This window comes from Chaetodon auriga, chromosome 4, assembly GCF_051107435.1.
Source record: "Chaetodon auriga isolate fChaAug3 chromosome 4, fChaAug3.hap1, whole genome shotgun sequence".
NCBI lineage: Eukaryota > Metazoa > Chordata > Actinopteri > Chaetodontiformes > Chaetodontidae > Chaetodon > Chaetodon auriga.
Genome location: NC_135077.1, coordinates 12,278,751 through 12,296,659, shown reverse-complemented (window position 1 = coordinate 12,296,659; position 17,909 = coordinate 12,278,751). Strand labels below are relative to the sequence as shown.

General features: G+C 43.7%; 1 protein-coding gene across 2 annotated transcripts in view; it reads right to left on the bottom strand.

Moving 5' to 3' along the window:
* The window catches only part of strn (striatin, calmodulin binding protein), a 44,468-nt gene that overhangs the window by 25,197 nt on the left and 1,362 nt on the right, over positions 1–17,909 (bottom strand). The gene's annotated exons all lie outside the window — the stretch shown is intronic.

Genomic DNA, 17,909 nt, shown 5'->3' with positions numbered 1-17,909 from the left:
AAACAAAAACTAAACCCTCAGGTTTTTTCACCTCCGTCACATCACTTCCTGTCTCATCTCTGATTGGTTTGCGCTCTGCTGTGTTTCGTCCATGAACTCACTGAGCTCCTCTGCAGTGTGGATCTTGAACATGTTACAGACGTAAAGCCGAGCAGCGGCGACATCGTCTGCATCATGTGATGCTCCGTCGTCTGTTGCCATGGCGCCTGAGAATGACGTGAACTCTGTGGGATGGGTGATGTTTAACGAGCTTTTGTGTAGGAAGGCATCTGCAGCACGTCGGGGGCGTCTTTCCTCATAATTATAGATTTTTACTGACACGTCTGAATGCCATGTTTTCGCAGCAGCCGGTAAAATGCTTCACAGCGAGCAGAGCTGAGTGCAACAGCAGCGAAAAACAAATCGATAGCAGAGGTCACTGACAACTTTGGACAATTACAAGTCTTTCCACTGATTTTCCATTAAAGCTCTCTGATGACCTCAAACTGCTCTTCTTCTCTGGTTTAGTCATGTTGTTTTCCACTCTGCTTTCCACTCCAGTTAGGCTGAAAATCATCCGATGCAGTGAATATGTTAAACAGGTTGGAAAGTACATTCTGCTGTAAACCAATTCCCCTGATGCTCTCTGCCTGGAGTACGCACGTCAAAATCCCAGGGTATGAAATCCCATCAGAGTGAGAGCTCTGGGATAAAACAACACATTATCTGTCAAATCAAATGACTGTTAAAACAACTCTAATAATTACTACAAGCAGGAGCCAGAGAGCCTCAAATAAAAACAGCAAACTCTCATGTTTCTGCTTCTCTGTCACACAGGTCAGCAGAATAGACCAGACACGTGTCGGCCTTTTGTGTCTGCCTGGAGTCCAAACAGAACTGGAGCCCAGCCGACAGGTCTTAGATGGATGGTAGATACTTTATTTATGCCTGAGGGCAAATTCACGTCACAGCAGTACACAAACGAACGACTCAGCACAAAGAATGGTGCAAAAAAAAAAAACCAGTGTGTCCTTTTGAGCGCGTGCATGCGGACAAATGTGCAAACTGCAGTGAGGTGTGCAAAATGAATGTAACTTTAAGGCAAACAGATGTTTTTCACTGTGAAATTGTAATCCAGTAAGAGCCTCGGCAGCCTCTCAGTCCACTGATGCCAGAGCTGAAACAAACAGCTCGAAGCCACCGGCAGGAGTGACCTCCTGCGCCGCTCGGTGGAACGCCCCGAGGGCTGCGGACGCCGCTCCAAGTGTGGGATGCTGTAACCTGGTTCGGCTAGAAGCGGCTTTACCGTGCAGTCACGTGTACCCCGTCCATGCGCGCATCCGTTCTCTCTGGTTCTACTTTAGTTTCCACTGTTCTCTGGCTGCTTTGTGTCCTGGTGGTAAACCTGAGTCCATGTGACTAAGCCTTCCTAGTGTTCTCGTGTGTGTAAAGTGGTATGTGTGGGCACCCTGTGTGAGACGATGTCGAGACGCTGCCCACTGCACCTGCTGGCAGCGGACTGAAGAGGAGTCGCCAGACAAGCTAAATATTCTCAGAAGTGATCAGTTGTGGTGACTGAGAGCAGCTCGCCACTGTGTCTCTACGTCTGTGTGTATATGTGTATATGATGTGTATATGATCATTGTTGGATTAAACAAGTGTGCTCAGTGTCCCCTCAGGGTGGGCGAGGTGACTGTATAACATCTTAATATTGACCAAAATAATTATGTTTAGGATTTTTGCCCATAATCCAGCACCTCTTCTTTATCGCATCTCCTAATTTCTAATCTCATTCATGTCTTTTCACGTTGCCATATTGCTTTAGGCGTCCTTCATATCTTTTCTTAGAGCCTTTTATCTCTCACATACAGCACTTTAAACTGAACGGTACCATATGAATACACTTGCCTTTGATTCTCTGTTGGCACGTAAACCCACGTTTGTTTAAACCTGACTATCAATATTGGCGCCACTTCTTCTGTTATCTTCTGTCCCACATCTGCTTTCTTCACCCACCTACCAAACAACGCTGTCACCTTCTCAGTGAAGTGCATCTGAAATGTTCTGTCTTTTAAAATACAGAGGAAAGAGACAAAACATGTTTCTGCAGTTACCAGGATGCATTGACAGTGTCTTCGGTTCAGGTGGAGGTGTAATCTGCAGTTCCTCTCATGGTCACTAGATAGGAGCACCAACAAGAAACCTACAAGCTACTGAGGGGCTGATACTTGCCTTGATTGACGCGTCTCCTTTTGTCACATGTAAAGTGAATAATTCACAGCTCAAATGTGCATACAGCTGTTCTTAAAGTATATTTATTTACACATCAAAGACCCGTTCGCAGACGGCAATCGTGCACTTATATCTGTAATAACTCGTATGAAAAAGTACGTTGTTATGATGACGACACTTACACAGCTGGTGGTCTAAAAACTGTTTGCCTCTACCGGCTCATACAAATGATCGGAGCAAACTTTTTTGTTTCAGTGGCTCAAAACAAATCTGATCTTTAAACTTCACTCACACAGTTTAAATCCAGGTAGAGCGGTTTGACGTGGCTCAGTTTCAGAAGAGGAACTATGATGCAGGGAGGTTTTACTCTTTAGTCTAAATGAAGGACAAACTGGGTAACCCACTTGTTAAAAATTCCCATCAGCCTTTCCCTCTTTTTTAGATCGAGCTGATGCTCTACATCAGACCACAGAGGGAGCAGACGGCTATGAGAGCGCTGAGAGTGAACCAGAACAGTAAAGTTGTGTCCGGACAGGAAAACAATGAGATGAAACTCACTATAAAGCTCCCAGGGGAGGCGAGGGGAGCGGCGGGTTCATTCAGGTTTTAACATTGTCATTTCATAGGTTGTTATTGATAGAAAAAGACTGAATATAGCGGCTTTGGGGAAAGTATGGCATGAAAACTGGAATCTTTGGCAGATTTTGTGTTTTCTGGCTGTACTGTTCTCCTGAAACTCAAAGATTTGCCTTTTGTTGTTTCCCATTGAGTGGATTTGAACTCAGCGGCTCTGAGCTTCATTGATAGAAAGTGAACATTTCATCCTGATTGTTTGCTCTCGGCTCGTCCTCACTGAGCTGCCGTCTGCTCGCAGAGACGGCATGTTGGACTGCAGAGTCTTACTTTGTCTTCTTTAAGATAACGGGGATTACAGGCCTCAGGAAGATTAAATTGTGTCAGCTCTGAGCTGCCCTCAATACAGGAAACAGCACACAGACAGGAACTACAACTACAATACAGCTCTCACTAAACACTCAGCATCCGACTTTTACTTCTTTCAATCTCAGGCCAAAAACCTCTTTCTATGACTTCACTTAATGACCTATAACCAGTGAAACTGACAGCAAGTTTGAGCTCACAACAGCCTCATTACTAAGACATGTAAAAGGCAGAAATTGAAGTAAAAGAGCAAAGACTTGGTCAAAGGAATCTTGACATTATTTTACTGGTGTTCATTCTTAAGGATACTAGTTTTCAGATTCGGGATGGAAACGCTTGCGGGGTGATCGATTACTGAAGCTGATTTCACTTGGGAATAAAATCAATATTCCCCACTGTGCAATCCCACACACTATGATCCTCGGAGGAGCTGCTGCAGTAGGTTTTGCTGCTGCAGTCCAAATCTTGACCTCTGAGAGACACTGTAAGAAACAAGCAACAGCTCCGTCATGCAGGACAGGCAGCGTGGGAGGACACACAGCTGAGCAGCTCGCCACAAGGAACAACCCACCATAATGACTGACAAAATGATTTCAGCGGTCTGTGTTTGAAATGAGTGGATTAGAAGTGTCTCTGCTGACAGCTGGGCTGATGCGGTGTGCGGTTAATGTACTGCTGTTTGGTTTTAGAGGTTCAAATTACATGAAATAAACTTCAATACACCAAAGCAGTCCACCTGTACAGTCAGTACATGTACCTGTGATTTCGCCCAAAAGAAGCCAAAGAGAGGAAAGCGAACGGATGATGTTACAGCCAAGTTTCGCTTCCTCTTGGCACAGTATGTACTCTGTGTTTGGTTCATTAATTTAACTTCCTGCAGGTTAAAGAGTCTCTTTACTGACATCAGGGTTTAATGTGGAGAATAACAATCAATCATCAGTTGTTTCAGTTGAGGGGAAAGGAACGATTTTCTCTGGTGCTGCAGCATGTCGAGATTTACATTGTTGTTACTTGAATTTTATCTTTTCAAAGACCTTTCTTCTTTTTTTACATTTACTGTAGTGATTTCATTTATATTATTATTTTCTAAAGCATACCGTAGTTCTGAATGACTATCACTGGGGATGCATGATGTTAGAAGCATCTTAATGGGACATAATTTAAACTCTTTCATTTATTGTTGAGCAGTTTCATGAATAATAAGGTATAAAATAAAGAAACGCAATACTTTAACTACAATATTTTCATCTGAGAAGAACTTTGTGAGTCTTTCATAAGATCATTGCTCTATATTCCCTTCATCTCAGTACACTTCTGTTCAAGTTACATATTTCTACAAACTTATTGTAAGAGTCAGAGACCAGGAGCAGGGCTTCTGTTATGCAGCGCTGTCGTTCAATACTCAGTTTCAAAAATCTCCATTACTCAGTGGAATACAAAAACATGAAAAACAGAGTCAGCAGCCACAGAACAACCAACTACCAAATTCAAGAGGGAGGTCAATTCTAACTACCTACAAAAACCTTGTTCCATGGTTCAACAGCGGCATCATTACCTAACCAACATTTCAATTGAAGGTGCTTCCCACCAGCACCTGAAGGCATCACACCAGAACCCTCACTTTGAACTGTTACCATGCAACAACAAGAGATCATGAAGTTTGTCTGAATTTTCTGAGGAGTTACAAAGCTGTTTGAAATGTGTTGCTTGTACTGTTTTCAGCTGAGTACACGTCAAAAAGGATGAGCAAGTTATCACATTCTGTTTCTGTTTTACTCAGTGTCACAACTGTTTTGGAATCGAGTTGCACACAATGAGCGAAAAGACGTAAAAACCCTGATGAGAACTTTAAAATCTTTGTATCTTTACTACCATTGTCTATATATGAAGGAAGAAGGTCAGACGGTTGCTTTTTCCTTCTTCGCGCCCCACCCCAAACCCACATGATGTGCCTGGTGACTATGTATGACCCCTTCGCTGAAGTCGCATTAGCATTGCGGTAAAATGACTGCAATATCTGGAGACACAAAGAAGATCCTGTGGGAGGGGGATTTCCCGCTGCTTAAATCTAGAGCAGTGAGGGGATTATTCTTCCAGGGAGCCGGAGAGGAGGAGATGAAGAGACGGGAGGATAAGCTGCTGAGCAAGAGGGGTGACGGAGGGGTTGGTGGGGGGTTCGGTCTGATAAACTCAGCCTTCAGAGAGCTCTCTGGGGAAAGCTGTCACACAGATGGTATGATTTAACCAATATGGGTTTAGGGAGCTGCCAAAGGACAATTCAGTTCAGCAATTTTATTTATTTAGATTTATTCATATATTTATGTGTGTGTGTGTGTGTGTGTGTGTGTGGGGGGGGGGGGGGGGGGGCAGTTTGGCTCATGTCAGGGTGAAATCATTCATTCATATATGCGCTGAATCTAAACTAAACTCTAAATGTTACCTGGTAGAGTGTAGGTTACTGGAATAATGACGGGAATTTGTAAAGAGTCAAATCTCCAGAGTCCATCTGACTCGTCAAAGTTGTCGCAGCATTTCAAGTGTTGCCGGAGAAAGAAAAATTTAAAGATGACACATAACATAACTGATGTTCAAAGTGAGCGTGACTTGCTTATCTGTTCATCTGTTTGCATTTCTCTATTTGAACTAACAATTCTTGTATGACCTTTACTTATTGATAGTGTCCACTTTGTGGTTTTTCATAAATACAAACAAGTACAAGAGCCTGAAATGATAACATAACATAACATAGTAACATAACATGGTGATGCGTTTGGAGGACAGCAGAAACACCTGCAGAATGACCTTTTTCTGGTCCTCATTAAATTTGTCTGAGTGCATGAAAACACGCTGAGTGAGTCAAAATGAACGACACTGCAATAACATCACAGTTATGTGTGCATGTCCGGATGGATGATTGCCTGACTGATTATTTGGTTGTTTGATTAATTGATTGATGGCCACCGATTTGTTCATTCTCCATCTCTGAGGTTCAGCGAGTAAACACAGAACCTCCAGAGAGACTCAAGATGCAAAGCATCTGGATTGTTGGAGGGGCCCAGAAGGAGGAAGAAAACAAATCTTCCTCAACACAATCCGCCCTCAGCTCATTCCACTAACAAACTCACATTCCCCAAAACCTTCATGTCTTCTCTGTTTTTCTTTTGCAAAGGAATCTTGGCACATCCCAGCTACCCACATCGCTGGCATCACTACGACGCCGAACTCCACGGCACTGGTTTCACAATGGAGGTGAACAGACGAATAGAAGCAAGGGCGGCATGAATGAGACAGGGGATGATGGGAGGAAGTCTTCTGATATGATGCCCAGAGGAGCAGAGATCAAGGAAGCAACGGAGACGGAAAGAGAAAAGAAGGCGAAGGGGGAAGGGAAGGTTTTAGGAAGAGCAGGAACAGTGACGGCATGACAAAGCCCCTTACCCCTTTGTCCCCTCAGGGAGTGTCAACAAATCACATGCTCCTCCGAAGACGGCAAGACTTTAATTAGAACAACAGAAAGCCTTCAAGAGCAGAGCTGAGGAAGAATGAGCAAAACAAAGAAAGCCCTCACCAACCTTCCAGTCAGTCTTGACTCAAAGTTCGCCATGAGTGATACAGGAAACACCACCATGCTGCAGGAATACTTGTATCATAACACGACAGTAACCACAACGATCAGAATAAGCTCATTACCACATGTCAGGAATCCAGAAGGTGGATTCCCAACTGGCCAACTGATCAACACTGTCATCTCTTGTAGGAAAGAGGTTCATTAAAACAGGATGTGTACTAGTATCCGAAAGTGTAAATGTTCTGGTACTAAACTGAGTTTCTCAAATCTGCATCTTCCGTACCGTCACCAAGGACAGTAGCGTTCATCCTCCATCATCCACCAAGTGATGCTCACTACATTCACTCCTCTTTTGTCTGCCAGCCTCCAAATGCTAATCAGATGTGTTAGCATTAACACTGAGGTGGCTAGCTCAGTAAATACTCAGCAAGCTACCAAGCATTACCATTATCAACACTTCAAATTAGTCAGAGCTATGAGTGGTGACGTAATCAGAAACAGACATTTAACCAAGGTTTTCTGAGACGACCAGAAAACTTTAGATTTAAGCTTTAAACTTGGACTCTTCTCTTAAAAAAGATAAGACTTGACTTGCCCTCTCAGATTTGAGACTGATTTGGCCTTATCATAACTTATCAAGTCATTATTTTAGACTTGACCTTGTCTCAAATCACTTTGATTTGATGAAGATGTGCCTTGAATAACTTGAGACTTGACTTGAAGTGCTCTGACAGAAGAGTCTTGTTTTAAACTTAGCGTAGCACCACCTTAAAGCTGTTTATATCTCCACCAGAGAAAGTCTGACCAAGGCTGGCTCTGTGAGGCTGTTATTACTGAAGCCTCCATCTCCTCAGGGACTGGAGGAAATTGGCTGTTTTGGCCATATTGGAGGTCCAGCACTGACCCACAGTAAGAGGAAGTGAGTCGTTAGCATCACTCTACTGGCAGCAGCAGAGGTAAATACAAGAATGTACCCTCATTTCTGCTCCCCAGAGAAAACACTGAGGCTGTGCTTACTACTGCTGTCGAGTGTTGCCCAAATCTCCCCACAGGGACCATTTGTGTCCTAGCTCATCTTGCTGCTGATTTGCTCTGTATGTATGAACATGTATGAGGAGGAAGGAGAAACCAAACGGTGCATAAATATTTAAGATGTGAATGAAAACAGTGTGAGAAACGAGGCAGCAGGTAAGATGCATAGTTGACTCTCAGTTCCTGAACACTGCAAACCAAAGTTTGTCAGGAATGAAGCGAAGCCTTCGAGCCAGTTCAAGAAGTTTGAGTCTGCTGCTGCATTTATGAGACACTCCTCTCATTGCAACACATATCCAATGCATGTGTTAATCATGGCCGTGTATTTCAGCTGTAAATCATGTCATTCTTTTGCTGCCTGCCACCACACTGTTCACCCCAAAGCTACACTATGTGGCTGGTGCTTGCTGCTGCCACTGCTGTCAGCGTTTCTAAAGCAAATATCAGCCAGATTAAGTCACTTCAGAGGTGGAGGGTAGAGGGTGAGTTTCAGTGTTTGCGCCAGCTTCCTTCCTTCTGTTTCTGCCAGTAGCATTACCTGGGACTGATCATTCGACCTTTCAGATGCGGTTTTGGGGCTGATGCCGGAGCTCACGTTCTATGCTTCATGCTGCCGCCACACTTTGCTGATTATTTTTCTGATTAATCTTTACATCTATAAAATGTCAGAAATGCACATTAAATTTACGATCCAAAACCCAAACATCTACAATTCAAAACAGAGAAAAGCAGCAAACTCGGCTGCCTCCTTTTCTCTTTGAGGCTTTCAACACAAAGCCAACAACTGTGCAGAATGACTGTTATTATCCAATATTATTACCATCATTAACTCTTCTGATAAGCACCGTCATTAGTGGATCTAATTTCAACTTCAGTATACGCACATTATCCAGTGTGAGGCTGGCTGGGACTCCTGCTCACTGGATTTAATGAAGTCAGTAGGCTTGACACTTGACAAAACTCCACTCTGTGTGTGTGTGTGTGTGTGTGTGTGTGTGAGAGAGAGTGTGAGTGATAGAGAGAGAGAGCCTGCCAATCCTCACTCACTGCTGAAAGTATGTGTGTGTGTGTGTGTGTGTGTGTGTGTGTGTGTGTGTGTGTCAGTGTGTGGGTGTATTGTGTCAGATGTGTATGTGTGTACAAGCAGGAGAGCCCAGGAACTATTTGTTCTTACTGGTGTAGTACTGCTTGTGTGTGTGTGTGTGTGTGTGTGTGTGTGTGTGTGTGTAAGCCACCAACACTTAGTGGTAATTCTCAGCCTCCCACTTTTGCCTTTAACTCAGAGCTGTCAACACTGGGAGGTCAAAGGTCATCAAAGCCAAAAGATGATTACTATTTCCTCCCAGTGGAGAAACCACCGTACCTGAAGTGAACTTACTGACGTTGATGTTTTGTAGTTGTGGACCTGAACTGGTGCCACTGTAGCTCAGTCACTTCTGTCAGTCATAGGGATGTGTACCAAGAACCAGTCTTAAACTGATGTATATTCCAACTGGTACTGGGAGGAAAGCTTACAGCCTTAATGACTCATCAGAGAACCCAGAGATTCCAGCAGGCGGATCTCCATAACGAGTAACGAGTGTTTTATCCGCCTGATTTTGTTGTCTTGCTCTGATTTTGCAGATTTGGTCATGCAAGCAGGCTTTGTAGTTTAAAGGGTTTTGTCTGATTTAATTGTGTTTCTTGTTGATGTATGATTTGGAGTCTACACGCGGTGTTTTATTTTGAAATTTTCCCTGATTCTCTCCAGTGTTCCTGTGTCTGACTTTCTGTCTGGCTCGATTCGCTCCGTGCAGCCTGACACGTTGTCCGTCAAAAATAGAGTTGGCGCGTATTCTCCATGGAGCAGAGCGGAGAGCCGCTTCTGGGACACTACTGAAACGGAGGCAGAACAAACCCGGTGGAATTGCACAAGTGTGCAGAATGGCAGCGTTCGGCTCCGTCGGGACACGCTGTGGACGGCACGCACCTGGATTTCAGGAACAATAGTGAAAGAAGCCGAGCTGATCAGACAATCGCAGCATCGAAGCCTCAGAGAAGCAGGTTGTAGAAGTATTTTGGGTTCTTGAGCAACAAAGAGAGTTTGTCACTTTGTAAGAAGCAGCTCTCTGACTTTACAATGACGACACATCTGAGGACAAACCAGCAGAGGCTCGCAGAAGTGACTGTATCTCGGATTCATGCATTACACTGTGGGGTCATGTACAAATAGATTGAAATGAATTGCATGTCGGCCCTATTTAACGGCAGGCATTTTCAGTTTTCCTGACACACTTTTGACTCTTTTTGCATTGCTCTCTGCAAGATGACATCTTCTTAAGCACTGCAGGTCTGTTTTAAGTTCAGTCTAAATGCTCTGAAGACTGGTTCCAGACCTGTGAATCATCTCCGATTTGTTCAGTGAATTAAATAGGTCAAGTGTTGTGCTCATTCGCAGCTCTTCCCCTGGTTGGATAAACAACTTGCCAATCATCGCTGTGTCGACAGGCTTCAGAATGCATCCATCATCTTCCCACATCCACGTCTACGTCCAAAATTGTGACAGAAAAATATCAAGTGTGGTTGATATTGAACGAGACAGATTGTTCTATGTCGACTTACAAAAATAACTTCACATATTTCTTCAGTTGTTGGGGCAAACACTGTGTTAGCTGCTTGTAGCAAAAAATACCCCCAAACCAGAAATAAGTCCAGACACTGATCAGTTCTCTGGACTTGATCCTTGTGTGCAGCCCTCAGGACGTCTGCTCCCTTTTCTTCATCCACGTCCACTTTGACCTGCATCTCTACTGTGGTTCAACAGTGGGTTTGCTCTGGTTACAGGATATCAAACTGGAATCAGGTCATCAGTCTGACTCAATCAGTCATCAGAGCATCACAGAGTCTGGTCATGGCTGCTGTGCATCCATGATGCCCTGCAAGATAACTAACTCACACTAAACACAAGTCGGATCCACAAGCTTCCAGACGACCCCGCTGGCAGCACGCACAGGAAATGATTCACAGCCACAGAGATGTCGCCTTACAAGCACGATTACCCACCGCCAACCAGTGTGACAGCACGACACGCTTCAGGTTCTTCATCATCAAGACTAACAGCACATCTTCACTCTTCAGCTTCTCAGAGTTCTTCAGTTCAATATGTCGAAATCTGATACGTGGCAGTTCTCAACGCTGATTATAGGACCTCCTGGTGGGATAACTGCTCATCCAAAAGACAAAAAAGCACTTCTTCATCTGCTTGTAGAAGAGGTTTTCTTTCTGTTGGCATGAGATCAGAGTTCCCTCAAAGAAGGAGGTGAAACAATGTTCTCTTATGTTTGTGATCTCGGCAGAAGTAAAGAATTACCTTTACATGTCAAGTGTGTGATGACATTGAACTTACTGCTAACTCTTAATCCTGTTAGCAGATATTTTTTACTTTGTGGAAATCAGTATGGGCTCCAGGTATCCAGCTGGCTGGCTGGACTGTAACTTGTATTGTGAGCGGCAGTGCTGGCTAAATACAGTCCCAGTTCACGTCAAGCTGAGGGGAAAGTGCCTTCATGTCAGGGGAAATCTTGGCTAAAGGCCTGGTTAAACAAAGCCTGGTTACAGTGCTGAGGCGTGGCTCAGGGTGGCATTCCTCCCTGCAGCGGACGCCCGTCTGAAAAACAAGCAGGTGTGCATGCCATTCCTTTTACGGCAGCTTTACAGACAGACAGACAGACAAAAAGAAAAGAAAGAAAGAGTGTTAAGAAGAAGGAGGAGAGGAGGAACAAAGACGTCCGGGTGGGTGGCAGACACCCGGGCCCTGTTGTAGTTGTTGTTGATGTTATTGTTGTTGTACAAAGAGAAGGAGATAGTTGCTGCTGAACTGTTGTTGGACACTTCAGTTGTTACATAAGACACTCTGAGCTTACTTTCCTTCTCATGCATGTAACTTCAACACTGTAGAAGCCTCCAGCTGTATTATTTAGATACAAAGTGCTGGGGTGGTGCTGCACGGTGAGGTCTCTGAGTAGAAAGAGTCAAATACTATTTTGAACATGAATGTGAATCCAGAACTGACTGTGCTCACCAAATGAAAACAAACCATCTCTGGCTCAGTCCAGACACCAGTTAGCTGAGAGCGCAGGACAGCAGGACTCAACGCATGCTAATGATATCAACAGTCTATTAAAATGGAGAGATGTTCCTTCGGGGGATACTTCAAGTGTTGGCACATAAAGTGACAGCTCAATACACAACACCACCCTCTGATATAAAGAGCTTCTGTGGTTAAATGAGGCAACAGTATGTTGGCGGTGCAGAGATACTTTGGCTAAAGTGGATGAGACAGCCACAAAGTGGGACATGGGCTACTTGTAAGCCTAGACTACTATTAACTCACCCAAAATAACATCTTTTTTCACTGAAGCATCACCATCCAATGATGGTGTTTTTAAGTGGTGGTATGCGTTCTCCATCCAGCACATGGATGTGCACACCCTTCATAGGTAACTGAAGGTTTGTGTCTCCTGTTGTACTGTAATTAATGCAGAGAATCCACGGAGAGTAGCAGAGCAACATCATGCTGTACAGCAGATATCTAGACTTTTCAGCTATTCAGATCAATGATCAATAATGGTTGTGTCCCTGGTTGGAAAGTACAGATGAGTAGCTTTTATTATAATTTAATAACACTGACCTTGACTATTCAGAGCAGGCTGAACATAAAAACTGAAGGGATCAACTCGACTGAATGTCGTCTGCATGACGCAGTCCGTGTTCAGTATCAAACATGTGCAGAGCTGCAGAGGCTGCACAAACAAGGGATGCAGGAATGTGAACGTGTCAAACTGAACACACACACACACACACACACACACACACACACACACACACACACACAGAGCGGCAGAGGCTTGAACACATCTGTGTCTGTGTGGGGAAATATCATTTAATTAGTGAAGGAAATGGGCTGCAGAAACAAGGCAGCAGAGAGATAAGAGCAGAATTACTCAACGCTCCAGCAGACGTGCTGCACGTTAACATCACACCCTTCGCCATCTGAACACCTTTACTCTGACGGAACACCGTGTACACGAGGCAGGAGGGTGTAGAAGTGCAATAATCTTTTCCATTTTTCATTTCAGAAAACCATCCTCCAACACATCTGTGATCTTATGTAATTAACACTTTCATCCTTTTATTTTCATTCGCTCATCAGTGCAGAATGAGCGCACTGTTCGCCTGAAGGAGTAACTCCCTCCGTTCTGTTCCTGCCCGACACTCTCTGTGTGTTATCGCGGTTACATCAGCCGATGCTCTCATCCACACTGATGTCCTGGCAGAGTCGGACTGGAGGAAGATTCGGTTTCAAGATCAGCAGCATTAGAAGGAAATGATGAGCGAGGAGGTCAAAGGTCAGAGCCACAGTGAGTAGACAGCATCACCAGGCACTCCGCCAAACTTTCGAAACACTTCAGAGCTCGATGAGCAGCGGACCTGAGGCCTGTGCCTGTTTATCTGATGGCTTATCTGTTTATTGAGCTCGTGGTCTGAACTGTTCAGGCAGCAGAAGGATGAAATCCTCCAACAGCAGCCGCTTTAGTCAAATAAGCAACAGCTAACCGGAGCCAAAAACTTTCCATCACCAGAGTCAGACATGCACCGATGTTCACTAACGTCTCTGTGTGAAACTGATTAATGTGACTCATCTGTATGTGAAGTGGAAATGCTCAGACATTAAAACCCTTCTGATGCTGCATTCACTGACCTGTGTGTCCATTACACGCTCCTGCATGGCCCTCATCTTCACTTGGCTCCATCTTTTAATCACAAACCCAAAGTGACACTAAACAGCGTAGCTCCTCCAGGACTGTTTAACTCCAGCTGTTAAGAATGTGTTGTTAACAAGGTGTGACGTCAATGTGAGAGTACTCTGAGCGGCTCCTTTGTGCAGCCATGTTTGTCCATACCAGGTTTCAAAATGACCTCCTGACAAGAAGCTCAGAAATTTTTTTAAATGTAGTTTTTTCTGTGTTTTGGAGTTTCGGTCACACACAAACGCAGTTTTAGGTCACTGAAAACTGAGCTTTTGGAAAACTCTCTGTAGAGTTGAAGTGAGGACGGAGAGAAGAGAGTTTTGGTCTTCTGACGGCAGAGTGTGCTCTGTTATCTCCTGTGTTTACATCAGGAGATTTTGTTTAATGGCAGATGTGGCCAAAGTAGCACCTGTGCTAACATCGCTAACAGGAGTGTTTACGTGTTTACACATAAATGTACGGTTCGTCTTCAAATTTTATTGAGGAACAGCTGTGTCAGAAGGCACCACAGAGGTCACTGCTACATAACCCAACACCTCCACAACACAGACGCCGCCGCCAACGACGCTGGTTTTGGACGAGACTGGTTAGACCTCTAGTTGCAGGCAGTGTGCTAGTAATGGCTTTTTCAGCCTTTTGATTGGGAAGCATGGTTTTAGGACTTTGGTTATATCTCCAACTGCATGCTCTTGACAGCACTTCAACTGTGTTTTTACAAATGGACGGGATTTCTTTTGAGAATGAAGAAAAACCCTGTTTTCAACAACATTCGTGTGCATGTGGACAAGGCCTTAGAAATACTGTGGTAGTGATCTTGGGTAACATTATCTGACCACAAATATCTCGATCAACACTTCCATTTCACAGTTTCACTGCCTTCCATTCACTGAGGCACAAGCAAGAAGTGTTGGTGTAACATCAGCAGCAGCTTTATGAATCATTAGCTCCTGAAGAAGTGGAGCAGAACAGAAACCTGTTTTTCATGTGGATCGCCACGTTTGGCTGACATCTGATCCAACTAATCAGCTTCAATACCACTCCTATAAATATAAGCAGTGTAAGCAAATAAAGGCTGGTCACTAACAAAGGCCAGGTACTGTGGAGTTACCTGTACTCTATTGTCTCACGTGGTAAATAATGTCCACTGCATTAATTCCATCAGTACAATAACAGAAATATTTGTTTTCATTGAATACTGAATTCCTATCTGCTGCAGGGAACTCATTGTGTGGAAAGACAATCATGTGACGGGTGACTTTTTAAATATAATTCGTCCGGCGAGCCCAGTGGGATCATGCCAGACACTGTATACCATAGTGTGTGTGTGTGTGTGTGTGTGTGTGTGTGTGTGTGTGTGTGTGTGTGTTGGCCAGTCGTCATCCTCTTCGCTGTGTATTTATAGCCGCGGCCAGAGAGGAAGGAAGCTGAGCGGCAAACATCCTCCTGAACCAGAGTGGTGAGTGTGTGACCCGCTCACAAAGCTCACGCATGACTTCACCTCAATGTCACATCCCAGCAGGAATCGCACAGAAACGACTCCACTGATACTCAACGCAATGAACTCTGGTCCATTGTTGCATAAACAGAAAAAAAAAAAAAACCCTCCTGTGTTAAACTTTGAAGAACTCGTTTTGTTTGTATTGAATTAGAATTAGCTTCAAATAAACCGCTGAAACAATCAATCATGATCATATCGTAACAAATCCACGTCAAGTGAGACTGATATATAATCAAACTGTTGGATGGATTGATTGATAAACTGGCCGGTCCACATTATTGGCCTACACTAGCTCAGCAGCTAAACTGCATTTATCAGCTCAGTAACAAGAAATATCAGCACAGAAATGAAAGAGTTTTCTTAGGTCACCTAGAAACAGTCATTTTTCAACTGTAACAGGTGGTGCTCAGTTCATCTTCGCCGTAATTATTTAAATAAATAATAATAAAAAAAATGCTTGTTTATGTTTAGCACTTGTGTAAAAAAAAAGAAGTACATCTGCTGGAAGCAGATTTTTTAAACTTCCAGGTTTCAAACACCCAGTAAAAGTTAGAAATGATGCCAACTGTCCTGATTTAAGCAGCACAAAAAAACAAAAGAAAAGAAAAAAATCAACGATCTCTGAGGAAGAACTGGACGATGCTGAAGATGACTATGACCTCCAGCTGAGATGTCAGACTCTACCTCCTCCCGCTCTTTGGGAAACTTCCTTCACACAAGACTTCTTCTTTGTTTTTCCATAATAAACTGAGTAATCGCTCCCATTTTGTGTGCCAGCTTCCTTCCTTTCCTCTTCCTTTTCCCTGCAGAGGATTACCTCAGAGGAAGCGACGCTCTCAGCTTCAGACACTAACGACATGCAGTCCGTCTGCAGCGGCGCATTCAAACAACACGGCAGCAGAACAAATGGATTTACAGCTGAAATTGGTTTCTGGCCCCGGCTGACCAGCGGCTCTGTCACGCTTTGATCGGCTCCCAGCTCAATGGGAAGGAAAATTAAAAATCAAACGGTGCTGCAGACTGATGGCTCTAGTCTCTGATCTGCGAGGCAAAACTCCCGTCTTCTTCAGAACAAAAGCCCTCAAACAGTCGGACGACACAGAGGACGCTGCTGTGCGATTGGCTGCGAGGGTGCAGTAAAGGTAGATGGTGCACATATGCCACACATCATTAACTCAGCCTCAGAGGAAGTGCTTCCCTTTACGGATCCACTGTCATCACAGCACAGGTCGGCTGATGACTCTCACTTCCTGTATGTAATACACACAGCCGGACTACGGCTACTCATAAAAGATAAAGACTCCTACACACTTTGTGATAACAGTCATCCTGCATGGGTCCAGTGTAATCCTGGTCCCAGATTGTGTGGTGAAGGTCCGGTGAGTCGCGGCACTGCGATGCAAACAGGAACAAAACTGCACCACTGTCATGTGTTGTTTTGTTTTTTCCAAGAAATGATTAACGACCAGCACCAGCAGCTCTCTGACCGCTTCCTGACCTTGAAATTCACTTTACCCGTCTGTACTCTGACGGTCAGCACAAAGCGTACTGCACAGGTGGGAGGAGAGGAACAAACAGGTGGGAGGTTCATGCAGATGAGGCAGAGCAAAGCCAGCTGTTGGTATTTTGGTGGAAAATGTGTCAAAGATTGATTTTTAGACTAAACTGTTCTTGCTGAAATGCAAAGCAGTGTGGGAAAATAAACAGTTTCATTGAACACATCAGATGTACTTAATTAATCAGCAAAAATGAACGTTCAATGTGGGTAAAGCAGCATCAGATACGACGAGGTACCACATTTTAAAGTAGGATGTAAACATTTATGGCATGAAATCCAGCTGAAGTCAGAATGAATCAGCACTGGATCGAAGCAATCACACAAACAGCTTCACCTAATTATTTTTATTTATTTATTATTTATTTTATTTTAATTGTACAAATTAACTGGTAAAAACACTTAAGCTTTAGCACCAATACCAAACAACTTTTTTCAAAACCTTACTTTGAGAAACATAAACATGTTTTTCTATGTACCCTTTCTTCATTTAACTAAACTGTAACTCATTTCTGCTGATAAAGCACTGCAGCTTGGTCCCTGCACTAACTAGGTTACAGATTTACTGCAATGAAATGGCTGTAATTAACTTTTTCACCATCCTCCCAACACTTAAACCTTCCAGCAGTGATTCAGCGTCTGATTTATCGGCTGATAATCCTCAACATGAACGCAGCAGATCCAGGACACACTGGTAGTTGTTAATAACTACTACACATCCTAAAAAGGCTGGGTAGCAAAGATCAATACTTTTTATTTACTGACCTATACGGTCAGTAACATTGAGTATTGAAAACTTAAGAACAGAAAGTTACCTTTAAAAGTTAGCTTTGTCAGCACGTCGACAGTCAGTTTGTTTCTCCTGTAAATAAAACTGAATTGTATCAAAAAGGTCCAAACAATTGCTGGTCCTGGTTGCAAATCAGGTTTTTATGCTACTGCTTCATTAAGCTCCTGTAGCTGCTTCGTAGTGAAACATTTTTGTGTGACCATCATTATTTTTTACTGCAAAAGTGCACTAAGATATTCAGATAATGTGTCAGCTCAACCGTTGACTGGAATGCCGAATATCATCAGTGTCACATCGTTCAATAAACAATCCAGATCAGCATATTTATAGACTGACTGGGCTGGTTCTTCACAACTGTTTGTTTATCATCGCTGCAGCAAAAACAAGTATATTTTGTCAGATTACAGCTTCCAGACCTGAACCAGACTCTGGTCCTACAGAGGCTCAGCAGACCGCCTAAGGTTGGCTCCAAATATAAAGTTACAGCTGACACACCAACACACCAACGTTTCGTGACTCAACTAGAT